The 5,449-nt window shown below is 36.5% G+C and overlaps 1 long non-coding RNA gene across 1 annotated transcript; it reads left to right on the top strand.

Moving 5' to 3' along the window:
• The first annotated feature begins 381 nt into the window (after positions 1 to 381).
• LOC105440873 lies at positions 382 to 4,548 on the top strand. The gene is made up of 2 exons (XR_971824.2): positions 382 to 849; positions 1,327 to 4,548. It is a non-coding gene; the product is annotated as an uncharacterized LOC105440873 (long non-coding RNA).
• The last annotated feature ends 901 nt before the right edge of the window (positions 4,549 to 5,449 follow it).

Below are 5,449 nucleotides of genomic sequence, written 5' to 3'. Positions count from 1 at the left end.
CTGTCACATAAAAATAAAGTAAGAACTTTCCCTCCCTAATTCCAAACACTTAGGACCATATTTTGTTTTAATGCTAAATATGTTACTCATTGCGGATGTTGTATCAAAATAATATCGCTATTGATATTCGTTTGACCATACATTGCGAGACAAACAAATATCACTTGCGATATTATTTTCGATATTTTGTTTTGTTTGGATATCTATTACTGGTCTGAGAGATTGAAAAGTGACGATACTTGATATCAAGAGTGAGAGATGGTTGATACTAGTCTGCCTCACCTTATGCCTCATACACAATGGAAGTTTAAAAATGTAGTTGTGTGTTTGCTTTTTAAAAGGGTCACATTCGGAAATGAATCAATATCTCATATGATTTACAAATACATGTCAGACCCTGTTTATTAAGGTATATTCTATTTTTTTGAGTAAACCTATTTTCTATTTTTGAGTAAGCTTATATTACTTTAAATTGTTGAACCCCTATTTAAAGTGTACCTTTAAACTATGTTTCTATTAAGATCACCTCTCTGGTATATGCTACTGGTGAAACAAAGACGGGAACAAAGAGACCCCTGTCATATAGGCCTTGTTTATGTAAAAAACCCAGACCACTTCCCTAATTCGTAGAGTACATAAACAATGAATGACCAGTGGATACATTTACTGGTACCCCTTTGTCTTGGGGATAGGGAATAGTGGGGTTGTTTGCCTGGTTTGGAAGAAAGATTGGCTTTCTCGTTGAGAGCAAGTTTAGACTTCAAGGCAGATAGACGTGTGATGTAACTTCCCCCAGAAGTTACTATGTCGCAGCTTTTTAAGACCTGCCTTGATTTTGTTTCTTAACAGGTAAGCGAACACTCACCTTCCTAAAAGTATATTCATGTTTTATTCTAGTAAATTATAGAGATATCACAAGTTCCTAATGCAATTTGAATTAATTGTATGATATTGTTTTGTGTGATTCTCCTGGCGTTGGAAAACCCATTGTTATATTTTCATGTGTTTGTCCCTTAACTTTTGATACAAGATGGTTGTGACTGTGTATGAATTAAGATACCACTTTCCACAAGCCAGACCTATTTATAGATATTTCAGTCATTGTAAAATACTTTTGATTAGATAGTTTAGTGATAGCCCAATAACTACTTGTAAGACGATAAATACTCTTGTTGAATTACTGTGTTCCATATAAAGAAGAATTATTATTGATTAAGTAGGAGAGCAAGTTTAGACTTCAAGGCAGATAGACGTGTGATGTAACTTCCCCCAGAAGTTACTATGTCGCAGCTTTTTAAGACCTGCCTTGATTTTGTTTCTTAACAGTTTCACCATGGTTCCACCATGGTTCCACTTCCATTTCCCTCGGGACAAGAGTTGGGACTGCTGTCGTTGTTCAGGCAACACTCTCCGCCTGATCGATGTATTTAGTGCTTACTGACGAACGACTTGTGTTTTATCATTTGTACTTCATATGAACATCTATTCTTTTCTTCTATTCCCTAATATGTTTCTACTGTACAGTGTAGTTTAGTTTGTTCCTTTCCTATCAGTTATTTTACCTGTATATGTTAAGAGTTATCACTGTAAGTTTGTGAAGCCTTGCATGTCGGCTAAAGATTCCGCTGATATATATAACTATTATATGTTTATCAATACATGTTTTTATGTATTATACTTATTATTTGGATGAGTGATATTTTGTAGCTTAGCCTACCTTTGAGGTTAAGTGTTAATAAATCCTTTCTTTTGGATCTTTCACTCAAACTACTCTGTGGAGATATCCTTATTTGTTTTTCTTGTTTCTTTAACTAAAATCTCCTGTATAAAATAAATCCCTGAACTGGGTGCAGGTGAACAAGGATTTACCTGTGTAACAAATGGAGGCACTGCCAGGATATTAAATTTTCTTGGAAAATATTAGTTGTTTTTCCCAAAAAGAAAATCTGTTTAGATAATACCTTTTTCATTGCTTTTAATTAAGTATCTCTCCTTGCTTGGAAGATCGAGATTAACAATATTCTGTGTATGATTGTTGTTGTGTGATTGCCACAACTTGTAAAACACTAAGTTGGACATAGCGTATATTTGAAAGTGGTCTTAATAATTTGAAGTGTGACCTAATCAATTTTTGTTGCTGTTGTTCAGGTCAAATCAGTAGCAGCCCTACTACTGACAGGCGTAACAGTAAACAAGGGGTAGCTTGTCCAGCTTAGTTGTTACTGTGGTTTTTATTTTACTATATCAATATTCTCATCATATAATTGTTTTTGTTTTTTATATAATAATTAGCACTTTTTAGAATCTTGATTGGTTTTATAAATGGTATGTTTATAGTCACCTCGATATCTTAAACTATTTTGTTTACCCCGTTTTTGGATAGTTTAGCCTTATTTATAATTTGTTTTAAAATTGTCTGACTCTAACCCTAAGTTTAAGGCAGAGCTAGTGAAGTTTCTGGCCGAACAGGTGGCCAAAGATAAACCTAAGAAGTGTCCCATAAGGCGATCTGCAATTATGAGTTTGCAGATGACGCCATCTCATCAGGCCACATCTGATAAATCTCCAGCCGCACTAGTAGTGGGTACCCAATTCACTGTCTGGGCTGAGGTTGACGGAGTGTGTGCCCTATGAGTGCCTTATGGACACTAGGTCGATCCCAAGTGACATGCATATCTGCTTATTGTTATCACAAAAAGTTAGCGCACCGTCACTTGGAATCCATGACGACCTGTTCGTGTTTGGTGCAGGTGGAATCAGAAGTTCCATACATTGGGTATATCGAGGCCCATCTGCATTTTCACATTGACAATTAGGTTTGCGTTCAGTCAGAGACGACAACGCTGGCACCGGTTATTTTTATTTTACAAGTTTTATTGACAAGTGAGCACCAAACCGATATCCTTCATTGCCACCACCTTTCGGGTGAAGCTCATTCTACCCAAGAATGAAGCATAGTGGCAGGAGGAATCATTCGGCTGGATGCGGTGTTTGACCGAAGAGGTGTACCCAATGTTGAGGTCATCTACAGAGAATTACATCTTGCCATCTAGGTAGGAAAGTATGAGATTGGTTAATCTCTCTCTGTCCTCTGAAGTCTGCGGAAATTTATCATTGTATTGACTTGTAATTAAAGATGTCGGGACGCCATGATTCTAGGAGGGGAGAGTGTCAGACCCTGTTTATTAAGGTATATTCTATTTTTTTGAGTAAACCTATTTTCTATTTTTGAGTAAGCTTATATTACTTTAAATTGTTGAACCCCTATTTAAAGTGTACCTTTAAACTATGTTTCTATTAAGATCACCTCTCTGGTATATGCTACTGGTGAAACAAAGACGGGAACAAAGAGACCCCTGTCATATAGGCCTTGTTTATGTAAAAAACCCAGACCACTTCCCTAATTCGTAGAGTACATAAACAATGAATGACCAGTGGATACATTTACTGGTACCCCTTTGTCTTGGGGATAGGGAATAGTGGGGTTGTTTGCCTGGTTTGGAAGAAAGATTGGCTTTCTCGTTGAGAGCAAGTTTAGACTTCAAGGCAGATAGACGTGTGATGTAACTTCCCCCAGAAGTTACTATGTCGCAGCTTTTTAAGACCTGCCTTGATTTTGTTTCTTAACAGGTAAGCGAACACTCACCTTCCTAAAAGTATATTCATGTTTTATTCTAGTAAATTATAGAGATATCACAAGTTCCTAATGCAATTTGAATTAATTGTATGATATTGTTTTGTGTGATTCTCCTGGCGTTGGAAAACCCATTGTTATATTTTCATGTGTTTGTCCCTTAACTTTTGATACAAGATGGTTGTGACTGTGTATGAATTAAGATACCACTTTCCACAAGCCAGACCTATTTATAGATATTTCAGTCATTGTAAAATACTTTTGATTAGATAGTTTAGTGATAGCCCAATAACTACTTGTAAGACGATAAATACTCTTGTTGAATTACTGTGTTCCATATAAAGAAGAATTATTATTGATTAAGTAGGAGAGCAAGTTTAGACTTCAAGGCAGATAGACGTGTGATGTAACTTCCCCCAGAAGTTACTATGTCGCAGCTTTTTAAGACCTGCCTTGATTTTGTTTCTTAACAGTTTCACCATGGTTCCACCATGGTTCCACTTCCATTTCCCTCGGGACAAGAGTTGGGACTGCTGTCGTTGTTCAGGCAACACTCTCCGCCTGATCGATGTATTTAGTGCTTACTGACGAACGACTTGTGTTTTATCATTTGTACTTCATATGAACATCTATTCTTTTCTTCTATTCCCTAATATGTTTCTACTGTACAGTGTAGTTTAGTTTGTTCCTTTCCTATCAGTTATTTTACCTGTATATGTTAAGAGTTATCACTGTAAGTTTGTGAAGCCTTGCATGTCGGCTAAAGATTCCGCTGATATATATAACTATTATATGTTTATCAATACATGTTTTTATGTATTATACTTATTATTTGGATGAGTGATATTTTGTAGCTTAGCCTACCTTTGAGGTTAAGTGTTAATAAATCCTTTCTTTTGGATCTTTCACTCAAACTACTCTGTGGAGATATCCTTATTTGTTTTTCTTGTTTCTTTAACTAAAATCTCCTGTATAAAATAAATCCCTGAACTGGGTGCAGGTGAACAAGGATTTACCTGTGTAACATACATGTAGTATTAACTCATATGAATTGGATGATCAGTTATTTCTGACTTGTAAGCTAAACTAACAATTGCTTTTCTTAACGATTTTCTTTGGGTTAACAAAATAAGTTAAAAGGGGATATTATCTCTTTATTGAACCAAATCTCTCTCTCTCTCTATTTCCTCAGTCTCTCTCTCTCTCTCTCTCTCTCTCTCTCTCTCTTTCCAACTCTTTTCTTTCTACCTCACTACCCTTTTCCCATTAAACTCCACCTCTCCCTACTCCTTCTTTTCCTCCCTCCCTCAGTCTCCCTCTCGTTGTCTCTCTCCCTCTCCTTCCCTCTTGCTCCCTCCTTTTCTCCCTATCTCTCTCTTCAAGTTACTCAAACTAATTCTGTTTTTAAAGCATGCCCACAATTGGCCACAAATGCACAAGAACTAAAAAGGTTGTTTCAATCCATACAAGAAAGAAGAAAAAGAAACTTTACAAAAATAACTTTGACTGATTAGGATCCAAGCTCTTTTGCCTCCTTCAACTTTGCCATTGCTTCTTATCTCGTTTCCATCATTTTTAGGAGGAAATCATCTGCTTTCTTGAACCCTGTGAGGGGGTAAACCCCGCCTATGAAATTACTACTGATCCATCAGAGAGGGGGGGGGGGGGACCAAAACTGCATCCCAGCAATTTATACATCATTTCTTAGAAAAAGTTAACGAGGTAAGAAAATAGGAGAAATATGCCTGGACTAAAGGAGAAGAGACTTACCTAAAGAGGAGTAGGAAGATGGATGCAGGCTGATATAATTGCGAT

Source organism: Strongylocentrotus purpuratus, unplaced genomic scaffold (genome assembly GCF_000002235.5).
Source record: "Strongylocentrotus purpuratus isolate Spur 01 unplaced genomic scaffold, Spur_5.0 spur5_scaffold_1, whole genome shotgun sequence".
Taxonomy (NCBI): Eukaryota; Metazoa; Echinodermata; class Echinoidea; order Camarodonta; family Strongylocentrotidae; genus Strongylocentrotus; species Strongylocentrotus purpuratus.
Note: the sequence above shows the minus strand (reverse complement) of the source record. Positions and strands in the feature narration are given on the sequence as shown.